The 24,139-nt window shown below is 39.4% G+C and overlaps 1 long non-coding RNA gene across 2 annotated transcripts in view; it reads left to right on the top strand.

The window, feature by feature from the left end:
* LOC131493716 (uncharacterized) overlaps nt 1–21,533 on the top strand; it is a 65,500-nt gene extending 43,967 nt beyond the window's left edge. Inside the window, exons 3-4 of one of the 2 annotated variants that reach the window (XR_009252810.1) lie at nt 211–266; nt 19,676–21,533. This is a non-coding gene — a long non-coding RNA (uncharacterized LOC131493716). Of the gene's footprint in view, nt 1–210; nt 7,634–19,675 lie in introns of those variants that run through there. The other variant, XR_009252809.1, reaches the window with a different exon arrangement.
* The last annotated feature ends 2,606 nt before the right edge of the window (nt 21,534–24,139 follow it).

Genomic DNA, 24,139 nt, shown 5'->3' with positions numbered 1-24,139 from the left:
ACTCTGCATGTTGCCAAATCCTGCATTTTTTTCTTCTCATAATATCATCACTGTTTGGCTACTACTTCCATATCCTTATAGGTAACAGAATTCTATATCTATTTTAAGCTAACATTTATTTATACTTTATAAGTTCTAGGCACTGTGTAAACCCTTATTCAAACTGAGGTATATGCAGTTTATACTACTTTATTCTCCCCCATTTTACAGGTAAAGAAACTGAAGCTCTGTCATTCATCTAAAGTTTCACCTAGGACCAGCTAAAGGTAAGGAAACCAAGCCAGGCATCTTCCCTTCCAATAGGCCTTCCTCCACAACCCTCAGCAGATGGGTGACCTCAAAAGACATGCTTACCTCAACACTGAGACTCACTAAGTAACTGGATCAAGGGATGGAAAGAGACCCATGGCCACCTAACAGCTCTCAAACATGCTGTGGCCCTGATAGCTTGAGTTGGGAATGGCCACCATAATCCCTCACCCCTAGATGCTATGAGGAGCCCACACGGAATCCTGCCTAAGGCAGAAGGCAGAACAGAAACCAGCTGTGGTCACTGGACAGGAGTGGGGAAGAAAAGGTTAGTGGGGGCAGGGAACCAAGAGGCTGGAGGAGCAGGCTGCCCATCCACAGGAGGTGGTGAGAGACAGGACCGTGCAAAAGTGGAGATTCCAAACCCCCAATGTGTGCTCCATTGTCTCATTGGACTTCTAAAATACAAACTCAAAGATAAAGTTGGGGTTTTTTTTAATTTTTTATTTTTTTTGAGAAAGAGAGAGAAAGAGAGAACGAGTGGGGGAGGGGCAGAGAAAGAAGGGGAAAGAGGATCAGAAGCGGGCTCTGCGCTGACAACCGATATGGGGCTTGAATTCACGAACCATGAGATCATGACCTGAGCCGAAGTCAGACTCTTAACTGACTGAGCCACCCAGAGGCCCCTCAAAGATAAAACTATAAAAACTAAGACAATAACCCACGAGCATTACACCTCAAATGTGAAGCTCTTATGAGTGCAGGGCCCTGTGCAACCACCCCGGCCTGTGAACCTCACCCTAGTTACACAGCTAGTAACCATGTTAGTCTGACCATGACTAACTCTTGATTACTAAACAGCTCGCAGGAACTCCCTTGCCTGATGGATCCTCTCTTCAAAACTAATAACATTTTTGTCTAGTCTACCACAGCTACCAAAGCTGTTTTCTCTGCTTATTATCTCACGTAGTAATAGTAATATATAGGCAATGGAATTACATATGATCTTTTTTCTGTAATCCTTACTCTGCCCCCACTTTAATAATTATATACTTAAGTGTAGTTTAACACTTTCTTCTGGCCCATGTATTTCCTGCAAATCAGCAGCAGGACTCAGAGACTTAATCATGCAATAGACTTCTAACTGTAATATATCATCCCTGCCTCCAATTTTATACTCCAGGCTACTCCAGACTAACCATATTAACCTCCCTAAAATACCACATGGGATGTCCAAGCCACATGCTCCCCTCCATCCACATCCGTGTCCACGTCTGTCCACCTCCTCCCCCACACTCATGCACACCATCCAAAATCTTCCATGGCAACTTTTAACCTATGTTAACATCAACGTCCTCCACAGTCTGTGTTCAGACCAACCTCCTTGCCTTCTCCTTCCTCATCCAGACCCACAGAAAGGTGGGTTAAATAGTGCAAAGAGCTGGAGTCATCTAGAGTTCAAGCCATAATCCCAGCTTCACAATTCGATTGGGATAGAACTCTGACAAGTAGCTTTTCTTCTCTCTCCCTGAATTTCTGTGTTTGTAAAAGTAGAATGATACCACCCTTATAGAGCTGATGTAAGGATTGTTAAATGAATTTGTGTAAAGCACCTAGGAGACCCTCAGGAAAAGGGAACTGTTACTATGATTACAGCAGTCACAACAGTCACAAAATTGCTGGTGGAATTTTTCTTTTCAGCTTTTGCCTATATTTCTTTTCCAACTAAAACCTCTCTCTGGTTGTCTAAGTCTTACCTACTGTGGTAGGTAAAATTCTAAGATGTCTGCCTAGATTTCCTATCCCTGGTATAAACCTCAGAACTGCAAATGTAATGGACTTTATCTACACATGGTGATGTTATATAGCACAGTTGACCTTAAAATAAGGAGATTATCCAGGCAAGTCTGGCCTAATCACATCAGTCCTTTTTTTCTAAGTTTATTTATTTATTTTGAGAGAGAGAGAGAACACGAGAAGTGGAGGGGCTGAGAGAGAGGGAAAGAGAGAGAATGCCAAGCAGGTTCTGCTCTGTCAGTGCAGAGCCCGATTTGGGGCTTGATCCCACGAACCATGATCATGATCTGAGCTGAAATCAAGAGTTGGACGCTTGGGGCGCCTGGGTGGCTCAGTCAGTTAAGCGTCCAACTTCAGCTCAGGTCATGATCTCTCGGTCCGTGAGTTCGAGCTCCGTGTCGGGCTCTGTGCTGACAGCTCAGAGCCTGGAGCCTGCTTCCGATTCTGTGTCTCCCTCTCTCTCTGCTCCTCCCCCGTTCATGCTCTGTCTCTCTCTGTCTCAAAAATAAATAAACATTAAAAAAAAAAAAAGAGTTGGACGCTTAACCAACTGATCCTCCCAGGTGCCCATATTAGCCTCTTTAAAGCAAAGAGTTTTCTTCAGCTGGTCATGAGGTAGTTAAAGATTAGAACCACAGGAAGGATTTAACAAGCTGTCGATAGATTAAAGATGCAGGAAGTCACATGTCAAGGAATGCAGGCTGCCTCTAGGAACTGCAAGTAGACCCTGGCTGACAACAGGGAAATGTAAACCTCATTCCCACAGCTACAAGGAACTAAATTCTGACAGGTAGAATGATCTTGGGGGAGTGCCTGGGTGGCTCAGCTGGTTGAGCATCCAAGTGTTGACTTCAGCTCAGGTCGTGATCCCAGGCTCATGGGATTGAGCCCCTCCTCCACACCCAGTGTGGGGCCTGTTTAAGATTAAGATTCTCTCTCTCTCTCTCTCTCTCTCTCTGCCCCTGCCCTGTTCACGTGCTCATGCTCTTTCTCTCTCTGGAGAAGGAGAAGGAGGAGGAGGAGGAGGAGGAGGAGGAGGAGGAGGAGGAGGAGGAGAAGAAGGAGAAGAATGATCTCGGAAACAGATTTTCCCACAGAGCCCCCAGATGAGAACTCAGTCCATTGGATACCTTGATTTCAGAATGTGATAATGAACACTGAACCCAGCCACACCATGAAGGACAAACATCTGACCTTTACAACTGTGAGATGAACATGAGTGTTGTGAGGTAACTTGTTACACAGCAATAGAATACTAATGCACCTACCTTCAAGGTCTACTTCTTTTTTTTTTTTTTTTAATGTTTATTTTTGAGAGAGAGAGAGAGACAGAATGTGAGCAGGGGAGGGGCTGAGAGAGAGGGAGACACAGAATCTGAAGCAGGCTCCAGGCTCTGAACTGTCAGCACAGAGCCCAACACAGGGCTCGAACCCATGAACTGTGAGATCATGACCTGAGCCAAAGTAGGACACTCAACCAACTGAGCCACCCAGGCGCCCCCAAGGTCTACTAGTCCTTTCTATATGACTTCCCACCACAAAACCCTGGCATGAACTATTTATACAAACCCTTTTTCCTTCCTAAAACTTATCACAATTGCCCTTTTATTACATGACCACTTTACATTTCTCTCCTATTACAGAGACTGCTAAATGTCCCCCATACTTGTTCTGCTCTTTCTCCACAGTAATAGAACCCCAGATTTATAGCTGGGCACTTAGCCACACTGTTCCAATTTGACACATGGCAAGTTACAAAGCTTTGGTTTTCTCATCTCTAAAATAGGGATAGTAATCTTTTGGACCTTTTTTAATGGAAAGGGCTTAGCGCAAAGTCAGCACGAGGAAAACATTAACAAAGATCAATTCACAGCCTACACTAGACTAAGAAACTAAGTCACAAATAATGTGGTGAAGACCATGTTGTCATGTACCAAGCAGGAAGAGATCACGATAAGGACCTAAGGATAAAAAAGAGTTGATGGGACAGTGAAATCAATGTAGCTGCAAAGGAAGAATGTTTGGTTAGGAAGGCACCTAGAGGTGGCAGCATGTTCTGGGACATGATTAAATTATAGTAGTCTACCCTTATGCACAGGAGAGTACATTCTAAGACCCTCAGTGGATATCTGAAACTGCAGATGGTATCGAACCCTATATACACTGGTTTTCTTCCTATGATAAAGTTTGATTTATAAATTAAGCACAGTACGAGATTAACAACAATAACTAATAATAAAAGAGGACAATTACAACAATATACTATAATAAAAGTTGGTGACTATGGTCTTTCTCTCAAAATATCTTGCCATGCGATATTCACCTTTCTTCTTGTGATGCTCTAAGATGATAAAATGCCTGCATGATGGGACAAATGAGGTGAAGGACATAGGCGCTGTGATGAAGTGTAGGCTGCTATTGCCCTTCTGATGTCTGTCAGAAGGAAGAGCAGCTGCTTTGGGGCCACGGTGGACTGTAGGTCACTGAAAGCCCCCAAGTTGAAGCTTTGGATGAGGGGGACTAGTGTCATCAGACTAAAGTGAATGTTCACATGGCTCAAAGATAAGAATGAAAAGATAAATTTCCACAAGATTATAACCTGCAGAGGTTAAGGACTGTGTAACATTTGCTCGTGGTTGCAGCTGGCTCAACATCGCTCTGCCATATAATTAGTCTGAAGGCCACTAATGACAGGGTACATTGTGAGATATGTAAAAATTTAGCATTTCTCGGTAAAAAATAATTGAGGAAGAGTTTTATTTTTAATGTTTATTTATTTATCTTGAAAGAGAGGGTGGGGGAGAGGCAGAGACAGGGTGACAGAGAATCATAAGCAGGCTTCACACTGTCAGTGCAGAGCTGGACACGAGCCTTGAACTCACGAATTGTGAGATCATGACCTGAGCCAAAATCAAGACTCGGACGCTTAACTGAGCCATCCTGGTGCCCCAGAGGAAGAGTTTTTGATGATGGCAATTATTTCACACAGTACCCCATAGCATGGGAAGCTTTAAATTCTTCTAAGTCCGTAGCAGTTCTCCAGGTTACGTGAAAAACAGGAAGTACAGCTCTCTTTTATTACACAGACTGGGAAATTGAGACATAGTAGCAACTGTCAGTATGAATACAATATGTGGAAATTTTAATCAGGGAGAGAGCTGGGTATAAAATCTAAGTCTTCTGTATTTAGTTGTTTAGTTTAGTTTCTATGCTCTCCTAATTAGTTTTCGGACTGCTCTATGTCAGTTATGGGCCTGAGGATTGGCTTATACCTTCTCAATACTCTCTAGTATACTTCACGCCCACTTTGGTAAATCTACAATTTACACGCACACACTGCATCCCCCAACTCACACAGATGTACCTTCTCTGTTTATACCATCTCACCAACCTCTTCCCCACACTGTCCCCACATCAGAACCACACAGTGGCTCAATCAGTAGTTCTTCCTTTCTTCCCCAAATGCTACATGTACACCACACTCCTCCCTCCACCCCCACCCAAAACCACAACCACTTCCCCCATCACTTTGAAAACAGCAGGGCTCTTCTCTTTTCTTCTTTGTTACCCTTAACTTTATTGAGGTATAATTAACAAAACACACACACACACACACACACACACACACACACACACACATATGCTATACAATGTAGTGTTTTGATATATATTCATACTGTGAAATGATTACTACAATCAAGCTATTTCACACATTCACATAGTTAACATTTTTTCTTGTGAGAATACTTAAAATCTACCCTTTATAAATATACAATACATTATTATTAACTATAGTTATCATGCTGTATGTTAGATCTCTAAAACTTATTCATTTTATAACTGGAAGTTTGTACCCTTGACAAACATCTCCCCATTTCTCCCACTACCCCCCACCCCCTGGTAATCACGCTTCTTTCTTTTCTTTTTCTTTTTTTTTTTTTTACTTTTTTAAAAAATTGGAGTACAAATATCTCTTCAAGATGTAGATTTCATGTCTTTTGGATTTATAACCAGAAGTGGGATTGCATTATCCAAAGAAGATATCTAAGCAGACAACAGGTATATGGAAAGGCACTCAACATCACTAATCATCAGGGAAATGCAAATCAAAACCACGTTGAAATATCACTTCACATCTGTTAGGATGGTTATTATCAAAAAGCCAAAAAATAGTAAGTGTTGGCAAGGATGTGGAGAAAAGTGAATCTTTATTCCCTGTTGGAAATGTAAATTGGTACAGGCATTATGGAAAACAGGAGGGAGGCTCTTCAAAAAATAAAAAATAGAACTATCTTATCCTGATCTTTTCCTTTATTCACCAATTTTTTAAAAATTCAGTATGGATTTAAATCATTTGCAGCTTCACATTTTTCCAGTGTTCTCACTTTTTTATTGCACTTCAACCTTCTACTCTGTGAGAAAGCTACAAAGAAGGTTATTAAAAATTACGTAAAATTTCAGCTCCCAGAGATACCTACTAATAACATTTTAATATATTACCTTTCAGGCTTTTCTCTGCCCATATATATTTTTATGTGTGTGTTCATTTTTTTCTCACACAAATTTTTTACTGAGATAATTTACACACCATAAAATTTACCCTTTTAAAGTATAGTGTTCAATTTTTATTCCTGCTATTTTCACCTCAACATTATTATATCAAGAACATGTGCTCATGACATTGAATATTCTCCAAAACTTTATTTTTTAGAGTTTATAGCCATTTTAAAGTATGCAAGAATCATAATTTATTTAAACATCTTCTTATTGGACATTTAAGTTGTCTCCAACTTTTCATTATTGTAAATAATGCTTTGAAAAATAGTCTTGTATTTTTATTTTTATAGACATAGAATTATTGTTTTAACACATTTTTACTTATGAGAGGGGCAAATGCTACTGTTTGCCTACCCAATAGACATTCTCTCCTTCATCCTTAGTTTGTAGAATCTCATAGTTTGGAGAGGTGTATTAGTTATCTATTGCTGTCTATAAACTACTCTGAAACAGGAGCACCTGGGTGGCTCAGTCAGTTAAGAGTCGGGCTTTGGCTCAAGTCATGATCTCATGGCTCATGAGTTCCAGTCCCATGTTGGGCTCTGTGCTGACAGCTGAGAGCCTGAAGCCTATTTCAGATTCGGTGTCTCCCTCTCTCTCTGCCCCTCCCCCAGTCATGCTCTGTCTTTCTCTCCTTCAAAAAGAAATAAACATTATAAATTACTCCAAAATAATCCTTTATTCTCTCTCATGTTTTCTATGGCTCAGGAATTTGGAAGTGGCTTGGCTGGGAAGTTCTAGCTTAGAGTCTCTCATAATGTTGCAGTCAGCTGGGGTCATCTCCAAGCTCCTTCAGTCACATGTTTGATGCCTGGACTGGGAAGATTAGAAAAACTGGGGTCTTACATGGTAGAGCCTTTCAAAAATCCCTTTCTATTTCGAGGCACCTGGGTGGCTTAGTTGGTTAAGCATAGGATTCTTCATTTTGGCTCAGGTCATGATCTCATCATGAGATCAAGCCCCGCATCAAGCTCTGTGCTGGGTGTAGAGCCTGCTTAAGATTCTCTCTCTCTGCCTCCCTAGACCCATCTCCCACTCATGCTCTATCTTCTCTCTCAAAAAAAAAAAAAAAAAAGAAAGAAAGAAAGAAAAAAAAAAAAAAAAAGAGGGGTGCCTGGGTGGCTCAGTCAGTTGAGCGTCCGACTTCCGACTTCGGCTCAGGTCATGATCTCACAGTTTGTGAGGTCGAGCCCTGCAACAGGCTCTGTGCTGACAGCTTAGAGCCTGGAGCCTGCTTCGAATTCTGTGTCTCCCTCTCTCTCTGCTCCTCCCCCGCTCATGCTCTGTCTTTCTCTCTCCTTCAAAAATAAATTTAAGACAAAATTAAATTAAAAAAAGAAAGAAAGAAAGAAAGAAAGAAAGAAAGAAAGAAAGAAAGAAAGAAAGAAAGAAAGAAAGAAAGAAAAGAGAGAGAATCTCTTTCTATATCTATGTGGTCCCCTCACCATTATCTCTCAAACACGCTTACTTCAGGGTAGCCAGACTTCTTATATAGGACTCAGTACTTCAAAAAGCACATCTCTCAAGAGATCAAGAGCTAGGCAGAAGCTGTATCACCTTTTCTAACTTAGTCGTGCAAATCACAAATATCATCTCCCACCTGAATCATACATAGATAGGCCCACCCAGATTTCAGAAAGGGAACATGGACCTCATTTCTTCCTTGATGTAAAAGTATCAGTCACATTTAAGGAGACATTTGGAAAATCTAACCTGCCAGAAAAGCAAAAATGCTCAGAGAAGGTGGAACCCTACCCAAACCTAAGGGATGAACTATGCTTTGTCTAACCAATTATGGTAATCCCACTCTTTATTGTTAGTATAAAAGACACTGCTAGCTGTCCACCTAAAATGTATTTATCCTTCCTCCTATCAGAACCCAGCTAAACATACTAAATTACCCAAGCTTTCCTGCAGCTAGGATAGCCAAGTGATAAATTCTGCCTTAATGAAATGAAGCTAAGAGATCTAGTAAAGCTTTCATTTTCCTAATGTAAGTCCTTGCCCCTTTCTGATACACAAGAACATAGCTCCAGGGATAGTTCTTGACAGGCATGGGCCAATTAATACTGTCTATCCACCTGCTCGTAGTGTTTGGTTCAGGAATAAGTATTTGACTCAATTTGGCCCAGCATGAGAAAGAGTGACTCTCAGGTCTCAGGTGTAGGAGCTACCAAAGACGTGCTTTCTTTTTCCTTCAAGGCATGATATGAAAGCAGGAAGCATCTGCAGTCATTTTTATTTCATTAGGAAAAAGTTTGGAGCTCTGGGGAACACCACAGGAGCTTGAATTTGAAGGCAACACCAAGAAGTGAGAGAGAGACAGAGAAATTTGTCTTCAGTGAAATTTTTATTTTGGACTCAATCCTCACCTAAAGCCAGACTGACCTCAGGATTTTTCATTTACTGAATATATTGGTCAGGGTTCTCTTGGGAAACAGAGCAAGTAGGAACCAAAGAGATTTATTATAAGGAATTGGCTCATGCCATTATAGAGGAAGACAAGTCCTAAGATCTGCAGGATGATTGGCAATCTGGAGACCCAGGAGAGGAATGTTTTAGTTCTAGTCTAAGTCTGAAGGCCTGAGAACCAGGAGAGTTGATGGTGTAATTCCTGTCAAAGGGTGACAGGCTCAAGGCCCAGAAAAAAAAAAAAAAAAAACTTGTTTCACTTTTAGTCCAAAGGCAGGAAACAAGCTAATGTCCCTGTTGGAATTAGTGAGGAAAGAAAGAATTCTCTCTTACTTGGGGGAGGGCCACTCTTTTTGCTTCATTCAGGCCTTCAATTGATTGGATGAGGCCCACTCACATTAGAGGGCAATCTGCTTTACTGAGTCTACCAATTTAAATGTTAGTTTCATCCAAGAACACTCTCACAGAAACACTCCGAATAACATTTGACCAAATATCCAGGCACCCCATGGCCCAGGCTAGTTGACACCAATTTAACCAGCACACTGAGCAAATTAATCCCTCTTGTGGTTTAAAACAGTTTGATTTGGGTTTTCTTTCACTTGCAACCAAAAAGGCTACATTGATATAGGGAATCTACTCTGTGCCAGACTGTGCCAAGTGCACCAAAACAGCAAGACAGACCTTCCAGTCCAGCAACATATGTAGGAAGACCACTGCTTTTTTTTAATTTCTTTAAGTAATCTTTATGCCAAAAGTGGGGCTCAAACTCACACAACCCTGAGATCAAGAGTCACACATTCCACCGACTAACCCAGCCAAGTGCCTCCAAACCGTTGTGTTTTTTTGTAAAAATGGTATTAAAAGATAACATTCAGATGACTGCCAAGTTGGTTGACATCTTGACTATAACCTCATAAGAAGAGAGACCCTGAACCAGAACTACCCTGATAAGCTACTCCTAAGTCCTTGACCCACAGATATTTATCTGATATAGTAACCATTTTTGTTGTTTCACAGCATTAAGATTTCAGGTATTTTTTTACACAGGAATAGATGTGTAATAGGCCCCTTCCACAAACATATCCACTAATCTGACCTTTATCATCATCATAAGTTAGCTTTACCTGTTCTTGAAATTTATGTAATTGAATTCATACAGGATACACTCATTTGTTCCTGGCTTCTTCCACTCACTGTTATATCTGTGAGATTCACCATATGCTTACATCTAGAAATAGTCTGTTCTTTGTTATTGTTGTATAGTATTTTGTTTCATAAATATACCAAAATATATCTTTTCTACTGTTGGTGGAAATTTAATTTTTTCCCACATTTTGACTATATAAATAAAACTTCTATGAACAATCATATATGTCTTTTGGTTGGACACATATATACTCATTTTTCTTGAAAGCCACTTGAAAAACTGTTTTAATGTTTATTTTTGAGAGAGAAAGAAAGCGCCAGCACATGCAAGTGAGGGAGGGGCAGAGAGAGAGGGGGGAACAGAGGATCTGGAGCAAGCTCTGTGGTAACAGCCGAGAACCCCATGTGGGGCTCGAACTCAGGAACCATGAGATCATGACCTGAGTCAAAGTTGGATGCTTAACCCACTTAGCTACCCAGGTGCCCCGTGGAAGCCATTTTTAAAATGTAACATTTCTGGGATGCCTGGGTGGCTCAGTCGGTTAAGCATCCAAGAGCCCCATATTGGACTCTGTGCTGACAGCTCAGAGCCTGGAGCCTGCTTCAGATTGTGTGTCTCCCTCTCTCTCTGCCCCTCCCCCACTCACTCTGTGTGTGTGTGTGTGTGTGTGTGTGTGTGTGTGTCTCTTTCAAAAATAAATAAATGTTTTAAAAAAATTTTTCAAGTAATATTTCTTGCTTCCAACTTTCCTGTACTACTGCTTACTCTGATATTTTACTTATTAGCCTCTCCTGCTGTTCTTTTGAAAATGACTGAAAACTCAACCTTATCTTTTAAACATTTCCAAACAATCTTTTTTTTTTTTAAGTTTATTTATTTATTTTGAGAGAGAGAGAAAGAGCACACGTGTGCACACAAGCACAGGAGGGGCAGAAAGAGAGAATCCCAAGCAGGCTCCATGCTATCAGTGCAGAGCCCAACATGGGGCCTAAATCCATGAACCTTGAGATCATGACCTGAGCTGAAACCAAGAGTCAGATGTTCAATCAACTGAGCCATCCAGATGCCCCTCCAAACAACATTTAATTTGTAAATTTTAACTACTTATAATGGCAAAGGAATAATCAGAGGACATTGTTTTCTTAGCTGTGTGGAGAATGGGTTCTTCCTATCTCCCTCATTCCCATGGGTTTTTGTAATCCATCAAAAAAGAACTTTCAGTCCTCCTAGATTCTTATGTACAGAGAACTTCCTTCAACAATATTTTTGCAGATCCAAGAATTGTGCTGTGAGTAAAACTACTACATAACAAAATTGATGAATGGCTAATTTTTGCATATGCCAGCAATTCTCAAACTTTTTGGTCTCAGGATCTCCATATACTTTTTTCTTTTTTAGGACCTCTGTATATTTCTTTTTGTTGTTGTTGTTTATTTATTCTTGAGAGACAGAGAGAGATAGAGCACGAGCAGAGGAGGAGCAGAGAGAGAGGGAGACACAGAATCTGAGGCAGGCTTCAGGCTCCGAGCTGTCAGCACAGAGCCCGTCGCGGGGCTCAGACTCACCGACCACAAGATCATGACCTGAGCTGAAGTTGGATGCTTAACCGACTGAGCCTTCCAGGCATCTCTAGGACCTCTGTATATTTCTAAAAATTATTGAGGACCCCAAAGATCTTTTGTTTATGTGATTATACTTAACAGTATTTACTGCTTTAAAGAAATTGATAAAACTTTTATATATTTATTAATTAATTTTTTAAAATAATGATAAACCCATCATGAATTAACATAAATAACATATTTTAATTGTTTTTATTTTAGAGACAGAGAGAGAGAGCTGCAAGCAGGGTAAAAGGGACAGAGGGAGTGAAAGAACCCCAGGCAGTTTCCATACTCAGCATGGAGCCCAATGTGGGGCTTGATTCCATGACCCTAGGATCATGACCTGAGCCAAAATCAAGAGTCAGTCACTCAACCAACTAAGCCACCCAGGCACCCCAGAATAATATATTTTTATGAAAAATAATGTGGACCTCCTGAAAGTATCTCAGACACTCAAAGCAGTCCCTGGACTATGCTACGAGAACCACTGGTCTGTGCTGATGCATTCTTTGCCCCTATCTTATCACTTTGTATAAACCATCTTTTATTTTGACTTCTCAACATCACATTCATCTTTATTTGGTGACAAAACCCTTATTTCCTAAAGAGAACCTATTCAAGATGGTTGAGATGAAGTTGACCACATCCCTTTCTCACCCAGTGAAATGCATGTGATGCATGATTGCCTAGAGCTTCTTGGGAACTCTCATGCTGAGCGATTAGAAAATTATTTCTCTCCCTCTCTCTCTCTCTCTCCCTGTCTCTCTCTTTCTGTCACTCACTCCCTGTCTTCCCTCTCTACCTCCAGGTTGCAAATCATATTTTAGGAAAGCCTAAAAACAACTTTCTTCCCCATTAAGTGGAGGCAGCCTTCTAAGAAATGAAAAGCCCCAATCCCTGATGACATCATTTGAATTATTGGAGCAAGCCAGGACTGAAAAAATCTCTCCTCCCTCTTCTCAGTTGTGTTAGCCAGTTTGCTAAAGTTCGGTCTTTGTCCCTGACAAGTGAAGGAACACTGCTTAATACACATTGATAACATTTATGCATCAATCACAGCCTTCAACATTTAAATATAACATGAGAATTTCAGACATTGTGCTAGGACAACAGGCAAAACATTTAGGTGGTATGGAGTCTTCCAGATATTTATTTCTAAAATGTGGGTACACCTCAGAATCAACTAAGGGAGCTTTTTCAAAATACAAACTTCTAGACCCTGCCCAAAATACTCTGACTCAGTTGATGGAGCCAAAGAATATGTATTATTAGTAAGGTCCCTTGGTGATTCTGACACAATCAGTACAAGATCTGGCATTTGATAAACACTAATCTAGAAAACTATCGATTCCATCTGTAAGAACAATATACAGTATGGATTTCTATGCTTCTATAAATAAAACTTCTTTGGCTAGTACAGGAATGCCATGATTTTCAGAAATTCACTTAAGAGAAATCCTGGAATTTATAAATTAGGTAAAATATTCACACAAAGCATGGCACCCATGCACTTCCCATCCCCTTTCAGCTAAGACCGTTTAAGAGTTCTTTGCTATCTTCTTCAAATTTCTATCTTATCCACATCTTCGCCAACTAAGCTGTTAACTGTATGTATTAACATACACACATAATATATAACACTGTACAGTATTTGGCAATTCAGCATTTTGCCAATCAATAACAGACATCATTCAAATGTGCAAAAAGCCACTAATAAGGACAGCAGCTTGAACACCATTAGGCTGGGCACCAAAGCAAAATCTAGGAAACTCAGGCAGAAGTTTCTAATTATTTGATCATTATCAAACTTTAGCTGATCTAAAATGGTAGGGAAGACTTTGAGAGAAAATCTTCAAGTCCCCACCCTCAGAAATGTTTGGAAATGGTATTTGCAAATAAGGATTTTGTATATGATAATTATGAAAGTTTTGTGTTGTATTCCTTCAATAAAATGTATTGCTTTTTTCACACAGAGAGGTATTATCTTACTAAATTTATTTCTAGGTATTCATAGTTTGTTGATAACTGGAATAACTTTTGAAATTACCCTTTCTAGGAAATTATTTATAATTTAAAGAAAGGCTATTTTTAAATTTACCATAAGATAAAGTCTCTTATTGGCTGTGAATAAGATGTATTTTTGATAGTCTCTTGGGTTTTCCTGTTATGTAATCATATCATCTGAAAAATCAAATTCATGTTGCCACTTTATTTGCAATATTTATTCCTGTATATCTTATTTTCTTATCTTTTTAAAAATTTTATGTTTTTTTAAATTTACATCCGAATTAGTTAGCATATAGTGCAACAATGATTTCAGGAGTATATTCCTTAACGCCCCTTACCCATTTAGCCCATACCCCCTTCCACACCCCCTCCAGTAACCCTCTGTTTGTTCTCCATATTTATGAGTCTCTTATGTTTTGTCCCCATCCTTGTTTTTATATGATTTTTGCTTCCCTTCCCTTATGTTCATCTGTTTTGTCTCTTAAATTCCTCATATGAGTGAAGTCATATGCTATTTGTCTATCTCTGACTGGCTAATATCACTTAGCATAATACCCTCTAGTTCTATCCACATAGGTGCAAATGGCAAGATTTCATTCTTTTTGATTGCCAAGTAATACTTCATTGTATATATACACACCACATCTTCTTTATCCATTCATCCATCGATGGACATTTGGGCTCTTTCCATACTTTGGCTATTGTTGATAGTGCTGCCATAAACATGGGGGTGAAAGTGTCCCTTCGAAACAGCACACCCGTATCCCTTGGATAAATACCTAGTAGTGCAATTGCTGGGTCGTAAGGTAGTTCTATTTTTAGTTTTTTGAGGAACCTCCATACTGTTTTCCAGAGCGGCTGCACCAGCTTGCATTTCCATCTTATTTTCTTATCTTATTGCATTAGCTACAACCTTCAATATATCAATTTAGTGATGTTGATAGTCATCTCTTTTTTAATGATAATTACCTTAGTATGTCACCACTTAATATCATTTTACTCTTTGTTTGATATACAGTAAAGATTATATTTTAGTCAGAATATAAATTAGTCACCTGAAAGATTTCAACGAGGCATGTATCCATTAAGAATGCTTTTAGCTACAAATAATAGAACCCTAAGACTGGCATAAGCAAATAGGAAGTTAACTTCCAAGTTTGGCCAAGACAGAGTAACAGGGACCAGATTTACCCTCTTACCTAAAAACTAAAGAAAAACCACACAAAACATTTGAAACAATCATTTTCAAACATTAGCCAATAGGCAGTGCATGGTAGTAACACCTAAAAGAAGAGAAACAAGAAGTGGGAGCTTTACAATTGCTCTGGCTCATTGCCAGGGAGGAGGAACCCAGAGTCCATAGTGTCCCAGAGTTGGAAAAGTTTTGCTAGGAGTACAGGCAGGTCAATGTGAATCAAAACTTGAACAGGGATGCCTGGGTGGCTCAGTCGGTTAAGTGGCTGACTCCTCATTTCGTCTCAGGTCATGATCTCATGGTCGTGAATTCAAGCCCTGTGCCGAGCTCTATGCTGACAGTGTGAATCCTGCTTGTGATTCTCTCTCTCTAATCTCTCTACCCCCCCCCACTTGTGCTCTCTCCCTCTCTCAAAATAAATAAACTTTAAAAATATTTTTAAAAGACTTGAACAAAAAAGCCATGTTTTGCATAGATAGTAGAGTATCTGACACAATCCAAGGATAAGATGTGCAGCCCAGCCTCATAAGACACAGAACAAAAGGGATCCAGGAGTAGTCAAGTACAATAGCAGGTATCTTCTCTGTGCCTTCTTCTGGAGCCCCTTGTTCTCCTGGGCACCTGCTTCATTCTCCACCCTCTGTAGTCTGAATTACTTTACTTTTTCATCCATAGTCTGGAAAATAACTGTCCAAACTCTCTTTGTTGTCTCTCCATTTGTCTCACAAGCATTTTCCCTAATAAATTTGTTGCACATTTAATAGCATCTTGATTTGCTTTTCAATGGACCTGAACTAACAGATCAGTATCAATATATTCTGGTTTATTCAGTCTTAAAAATTATAATGTGAAGGGCAATAATAGCCCAGAGCTATCATTGTGTACAGTCATTCCTCCAACGTGAGGTGAAGTTCATGTCTGTGGTCTCTCCTGCAGTCCTCAGCGTTCCTTCCTAAAAAACAAACAAACAAATAAAAAATTTTACACTATTACCCAAGAATGAGTAACAATTATAGGCATAGGGCAGCCTAGATTCATGGAAGAAAGAACAGTTTCCCCTTCAAGGACACTAAAGATACACCCAATTTACATGATCAAACACATAACTTCCTGATTGAAAACCACTACATTTTATTCAATATTCTCCTAAGAACAAAGGGTGGATACTGTGTACTTGTTTGCATAATTTTAAAACAGTCACGGCTTTTCCAGAACAGAGGGGGGGCCAACTTTCAATATGTATCCAAATCTTCACTTGTTAGCAAGAAGGAACTGCTTATAATTTTTAAGTAACAGTTTTTATTTGGCTTAAAAAAAAAAAGCTCAAGATCCAGTTTCTACCAAGGCAAGCCACTGCATATATTTTATCTCATTTATCCTAAACAGAATAATGTCTTTCATTTATCTCCATTTTAAGAAGAGGAAACTGCATTTCAGAGAAATTAAGAAATTTACCAACGGTTGCTTCACTGACTCTTATAGACAGAAATTAAACCAAGTTCCTTCTGGTTCACAATCTAGTATCTTTTGTTGCTTTTTGAGATGCCACTGAAAATCTAGTTTGCCAAAACCTTTGCTAATGATAATATATGGATCTTTAAGCAAACCTGCTTGTCCTTTGTGTTATTTAAAAACGTGAATGGTCTGTGTACTGCTTGGTCAAAAGTTAAATATACATAAATGTCTGCTATATGTTGCTCAAGTTTCTGACACATAGAAAAAAAAAAAAGGACTTTTCTTTTCTCTTCCTCTTTCCCTTCATTAGGGCTGAGCTTTCCACTGGTACCCAGTAAAGGATGGAAGTTGGCATGTCCAGGGTTAGACAAATAAATAAATACAGATTTCTCACTATCAGAGAAAGGAGTTACAACTATGGAAATTAGGAAGTCCAGAATATATCCTGGAGTGTTGCAAAGGAACTGGAGATATCAGTCTTATGGCCTGATTAGATAGACAAATATAAGCGTGTGTGTGTGTGTGTGTGTGTGTGTGTTCTAGCTCTGTTCACTAAGAGGGTCTAGAAGCAATGGCATTCTGATAACAATGAACCGATTTAGATCTTTTTTTTTCTAGATAACATTATCTGCTAAAAAGAACCAGGTCTCCTTGCCACAATATGACTCTAGGACTAGAGCAAGGAAAATGTAAGATGTATGTATTTGGAACATTTTATGACACCAGAAGGTTAAAAACAAATGCTTGAAAAATTATGGGGGCATGTGTATAATACACAGTAACCAGCTTGAGGTGGCTTCCGCTGGTAAGTCTGGGACAAATTGAGTATCAAAATAAATAATAATAACAGATTGTAACCCTGTGAGTAAAAGACAAATCCTAAGTTCATACTGACATTAATTAATTGATTAATTAATTGGAGAGAAAGGAAAGCTCTATGCTACCTAATCTAGAATGAATGACAAGATTAGAAAATTCCCATTTCATAATCATCAGAATAATAATTTATTCAGGCTAGAATCATTAACTGATGGTAAACTGGTGAAAATTTGCTAAGAAACAAGATAGTCAAATGATCTCAAAGAGTCTTGCTATAAAATAATAATTTATTATGTTATAATAGAGAACTTGGCAGACACAATCTTAACTAAGTAATAAAAGTTGACATCATCATTAATGGAACAAATTGACATCATGTGCCTCCTCGTATGATTCCTGGAGACTAGCACAGCATCACTTCTGTAAGATTCCTGCCAAAATGCATAAATTATAAAGAAACATCAGACAACTCCCCATAATTGAGAAACATTCTCAAAAGCAATTGGTTTGGGCTCTCCAAAACTATCAAGATCATGAAAGATCATTAAACATTGAGAAACTGTTCCAGACTGAAGAAGACTAAAGAGACACAACTAAACGCAATATATGATTGTAAACTGAATCCTGAACCTAAAAGGGACATTATTGAGACCATAAGATTTGAGTAGGGTATATAGATTGGATATTATTGGATCAACATTAATTTCCTGATTTTGATTGTTATACTGAATCCTTGCACTCAAGAAATACAAATTAGAATATTAAAGGTAATGGGGCATTGTGTCTACAACTTACTCTCAAATAATTGAGAAATAAGTAGAGGATCAAGATGGAAGGTATACGGAAGCTCTGTGTACTACTTTGCAACTTTTTTTGTAGATTTGAAATTATTGCCAAATAAAGTTTTAAAAATTAAAAACAAAGGGCACCTGGGTGGCTCAGTTGGTTAAGCGTCCGACTCTTGATTTCAGCTCAGGTCATGACCTGAAGGTTCATGAGTTCAAGCCCCACATCAGGCTCTGTGGTGATGGTGCAGAGTCTGCTTGGGATTCTCTCTCTCTCTCTCTCTCTCTCTCTCTCTGCCCCTCCCTGCTCTCTCTCTCTCTCTCTCTCAAAATAAATAGATAAACTTAAAAAAATTAAAAATGAAAAACAATAGGGACACCTGGGTGACTCAGTTGGTTAAGCACCCAACTCTTGATTTCGGCTCGGGTCATGACCTCAAGGTTCGTGAGTTCAGGCCCCACATCAGGCTCCGTGGTGACAGTGCAGAGCCTGCTTGGGATTCTCTCTCTCTCTCTGCCCCCCTCCACTTGCATGCATGCTTCGAAAGAAAGAAAGAAAGAAAGAAAGAAAGAAAGAAAGAAAGAAAGAAAGAAAGAAAGAAAAACAGACAATGGCATTTTCTTCCCCCAAATAACTCTAAGAATAGCAAAGCCCATCAACACCTCCAAAAGATTGGAGGAATAGAAAACAAAATGTTTCATTTCAATTATTTATGGCTGCATAATAAAACCACTCCAAAATTCAGTGGCTTTATTGTATTATCTGTCGTGATTCTGTGGATTGATTGGCCTCAGTTGGGAGTTCTGCTCCTTGTGATGGCAGATGAAGCTGCAGTCATTTGGGTGTCCCCTAGGCTGAACATCCAAGATGGCACACTCACATGTTTGGAACTTTGCTGAGGTTGATTAGAAGAGGGAGAGGGCTGAAATAGGCCACTGAGATGGCTGGGGCCTCTTTGCCCATGCAGTCTCAGGGTTTCTCCCTTTCTACCTGGTCTCTAAGTCACTTCTCCATATGATCTCTGTGGGATGACCTGATCAGAGGCTGGTGAAAGAATTCCCCCAATGCAGAACAAAAGAGAGAGAAGTTTATTGACTATACCACAAGGGAGCAATGGGCAGGACAGCAAAGGAGAGATGCCTGCCAGGAGGCAGCAGGTGGGGGGCGGGGAAGCTGTATTTAAGGGGGAAGGTGAGAAGGTATGGGAATTTTCCTTTTTTGGAACCTATGTCCAGGTATAAGTAACTCATTGGTCAGCTAGGCCTTATGGATATTGTGAGGTGGGTGGCCTAATGGGCCTGTTTGTATTCAGTAGGGAGTCTCTGTGGGCCCTTCTACCATACTCAGGTTTCCATTGTTCAAGTTAGTTGACTAAAAGTGGCAAGCGCCCTTCAAATACATGCTTTTATATGGACATGAGTATTCATTTCTCTTGGGTTGATATCTGGTCCATGAATATTTAAATATATTTTATAATATATTAATTCTATATATTTATTAATTTTGTATAATTAATTATATTTAATTACATTTCTACATTTAATTAATTTTATGTATTCTATAATATATCTGATTCATTGATATTTTTATGAGAAAGCTAAAGGTTATTTTCCAGTTATTAAACTTTATCTTTCTAATCCCCAGTTAACAGTAAATAATAGTTAATTTGGAAGAAGATGATTAGAGAAGTTGATGGGACCTTTACTTTAAGGGTAAAGGAATTTGCAATCCCTGTCAAAATATCACCAGCATTCTTCAGAGAGCTAGAACAAACAATCCTAAAATTTTTATGGACCAAAAGACCCCCAAATAGTCAAAGAAATCTTGAAAAAGAAAACCAAATATGGAAGCATCACAATTCTGGACTTCAAGATGTATTACAAAGCTGTAATCATCTAGGCAGTATGGTACTGGCACAAAAACAGACACATAGATCAATGGAACAGAATAGAAAACCCTGAAATGGACCTACAAACATAATGGCCAACTAATCTTTGACAAAGCAGGAAAGAATATCCAATGAAACAAAGACAGTCTCTTCAGCAAATGCTGTTGGGAAAACTGGACAGAGACATGCAGAAAAATGAACCTGGACCACTTTCTCACACCATGCACAAAGATAAACTCAAAATGGGGCGCCTGGGTGGCTCAGCTGGTTAAGCGGCCAACTTCAGCTCAGGTCATGATCTCTCAGTCTGTGAGTTTGAGCCCCACGTCGGGCTCTGTGCTGACAGCTCAGAGCCTGGAGCCTGTTTCAGATTCTGTGTCTCCCTCTCTCTGATCCTCCCCTGTTCATGCTCTGTCTCTCCCTGTCTCAAAAATAAATAAAACGTTTAAAAAAATTTTTTTAAATAAAAAAAAAACTCAAAATGGATGAAAGACCTAAACATAAGACAGGAAGCCATCAAAATCCTCAAGGAGAAAGCAGACAAAAACCTCTCTGACCTCGGCCTAAGTAACTTCTTACTCAACACATCCCTGGAGGCAAGGGAAACAAAAGCAAAAATGAACTATTGGGACCTCAACAAAATAAAAATCTTCTGCAGAGTGAAGGAAACAATCAGTAAAACTAAAAGCCAACTGATGGAATGGGAGAAGATATTTGCAAACAACATATCAGATAAAGGGTTAGTATCCAAAATCTATGAGGAACTTAGCAAACACAACACCCAAAAAACAATCCAGTGAAGAAATGGGCAAAAGACATGAATAGACACCCCTCCAAAGAAGACATCCAGATGGCCAACCAACACATGAAAAAATGCTCAACATCACTCATTATCAGGGAAATACAAATCAAAACCACAATGAGATACCACCTCACACATGTCAGAATGGCTAACATTAACAACTAAGGCAACAACAGATGTTGGTGAGGATGCGGAAAAAGAGGAACCCTTTTGCGCTGCTTGTGGGAATGCAAACTGGTGCAGCCACTCTGGAAAACAGTATGGAGGTTCCTCAAAAAACTAAAAATAGAACTACCTTACGACCCAGCAATTGCACTACTAGGTATTTATACAAGGGATACAGGTGTGCGGTTTCGAAGGGACACATGCACCACCATGTTTATGGCAGCACTATCCACAATAGCCAAAGTATGGAAAGAGCCCAAATGTCCACCAATGGATGAATGGATAAAGAAGATGTGGTATGTATATACAATGGAGTATTACTCAGCAATCAAAAAGAATGAAATCTTGCCATTTGCAACTACGTGGATGGAACTGGAGAGTGTTATACTAAGTGAAATTAATGAGTCAGAGAAAGACAAAAATCATATGACTTCACTCATATGAGGACTTTAAGAGACAAAACAGATGAACACAAGGGAAGAGAAGCAAAAATAATACAAAACAAGAAGGGGGACAAAATATGAGACTCTTAAACATGGAGAATAAACTGAGGGTTGCTGGAGGGGTTGTGGGAGGGGAGATGGGCTAAATGGGTAAGGGACATTAAGGAATCTACTCCTGAAATCATTGTTGCACTATATGCTAACTAACTTGGATGTAAATTAATTAATTAATTAATTAAATATGAAAATAAGTAAATAAATAAATATTAACTTAAATTTAAAAAATAAAATAAATAAAAAACTATTTTAGAAATAAAAAAGGGTAAATGAATTTGATTTTTCTGTTTGTTTTTGAGAGAGAGAGAGCGAGCAAGAGAGAGCACTTGTGTGCACCAGTGGGGGAGAGTGGCAGAGGGAAAAGGAAAATCTTCAACAAGCTCCACACTGAGCATGTAACACATCCCACAATCCTGGGATCATGACCTGAGCCCAAATCAAGTCAGATGCTCGGGGCACCTAGGTGGCTCAGTCGGTTGGGAGTCCTACTTTAGCTCGGTCATGATCTCGCAGTCTGTGAGTTCGAGCCCCGTGTCGGGCTCTGCACTGACAGCTCAGAGCCTGGAGCCTGTTTCAGATTCTGTATCTCCCTCTCTCTCTGACCCTCCTCCGTTCATGCTCTGTCTCTCTCTGTCTCAAAAATAAATAAACGTTAAGGAAAAAAAAAAAAAAGAGTCAGATGCTCAACCAACTGAGCCACCCATTTAAGAGCTTAGATGTTGAAACGTAACTGCGTTGTTTAAAATCCTGATTCTACCATTCACAAGATGTATGACCTTAGGCAAGTTACTTAACTTCTGTGAGCTTCAGCTTTTTTATCTGCAAAGTGGAGGAAAATATAATAATAACTATCTTATTAGATGATTGTGATGGTTAAATCAGATGCCTCCAAACCTAATGCTAGGCACTTTGTAAATATGTATTAATTGTTAGTAATTATTAATAATAATTTATATACTGCTACATTATTGCCTTTAAAAATTATTTATTTATTTATTTTGAGACAGAGAGAGAGAGAGAGAGAGCACCCGTGTGCTTGTGTGTGTGTATGTGCACAGGTGTGTGGGCAAGCAACAGAGGGGCAGAGAGAGGGAGGGAGAATCCCAAGCAGGTTCTGTGCTGTGGCATCAGACACAGGGCTCCAACCCACCAACCAATAAGTCATGACCTGAGCTGAAACCAAAAGTGGGATGCTTAACCAACTGAGCCACCCAGGCAACCCTGCATAGTTACATTTTTATAGTGAAAATGCATTGCTTTTGAAATTTTTTATTTATTTTTTTTTAACTTCTTAAAATATTTATTTATTTTTGAGAGAGAGAGACAGCATGAAGGAACAGGGGAGGGGCAGAGAGAGGAGACCCAGAATCCGAAGCAGGCTCTAGGCTCTGAGCTGTCAGCGCAAAGCCCAACGTGGGGCTCAAATTCACGAACCGTGAGATCATGACCTGAGCTGAAGTCAGACACTTAACCAACAGAACAACCCAGGCACCCCATTTTTGAAATTGTAAAAACAATTTTTAAATGTGTGAAGTCAACCTTAATTTTGAGCGTTTACTAATACAAATGCATTCTTAAATTATCAAGTCATGCGTTAAGCTGCAAAATAGGAATTTTGCCCTGCTTTCTTGGTGTTTCAGAGGAAACGGAGACTGCTCACTTAAGGTCTGAATTGTGCTTTAGTTATTCTTTTCCATTCTATAAATCAAGGAGGGGCACTCTCCCGGGCACAAAAATTCATGAAGTTGTGGTACCTTTTTTACCAAAATTGTTCCTAAAACAACTACTAATGACATTGAATTTCCTAATCTACAAGGAGTTCCTTAGTATTCTACTGGTCATTCGGATCTTTGAAGCAAAGCAATTCCAACTAAATTTCATGTTGACCCCTAAGGCTTTTTGTTTTAGAGTGAAAGAACTCTGTTAATAATCTAGCATCTTTTCCAAGATCCTGTCTCGTCTCCCTTTGGTAGATTGGAGCATTCCATTTTAATTCATTGCCTGTGGAATTAGTAATTATATGATTTCTCTTGCGACTCCAATCTTAAATAATGATATCCCTTTAATAAGCTTTGTTCTATTTATAGGCCTTAAAGAGAAATTTGATTTTTAAGAGAAAACAGCAGCAATACTACAAATAACTGTTAAAATGTATTCTAGAAGCCATTTTCTGTCCTGTTTTTTATTGCTTTATTTGTGTTTCTGGTCAGAAGAACTGGAATGCAGAATGAGGAGCTTATGAGGTTCTCACCCTGGCTCCTCCCACCCATGCTTGGATTCAAACAAGTGGCCACTCACTAGCATATCCAAATGGATACCAGAGCCATTTTCCAGACCTCAGGAGTCCTATAGCCTTTCACCAGCCAAGCTGTAAGTACCTACAAGGTAACAAGTACTTTTCTCAAGGCTATCTTTCTGTGTGTGTGTGTGTGTGTGTGTGTGTGTGTGTGTGTGTAACAGCTTTATTGAGGTATAGTTTATATACTACACAATTTACCCATTTAAAGTGTAAAACTTATTGGTTTGTTTTGGGTTTTTTGAGTGTGTGTGTGTGTGTGTGCATAAGCTGGGGAGGGGCTTGTGAGAGGGAAAGGAACAGAGAGAATCTTAAGCAGACTCCACACCCAGTGCAGAGCCCAACGTGGGGCTCGATCTCATGACCCTGAGATCATGACCTGACCCGAAATCAAGAGTCAATGCTTAACCAACTGAGCCACCCAGCGCCCCTCATTGATTTTTAATATATTCACAGA

This window comes from Neofelis nebulosa, chromosome 13, assembly GCF_028018385.1.
Source record: "Neofelis nebulosa isolate mNeoNeb1 chromosome 13, mNeoNeb1.pri, whole genome shotgun sequence".
Lineage (NCBI taxonomy): Eukaryota > Metazoa > Chordata > Mammalia > Carnivora > Felidae > Neofelis > Neofelis nebulosa.
Note: the sequence above shows the minus strand (reverse complement) of the source record. Positions and strands in the feature narration are given on the sequence as shown.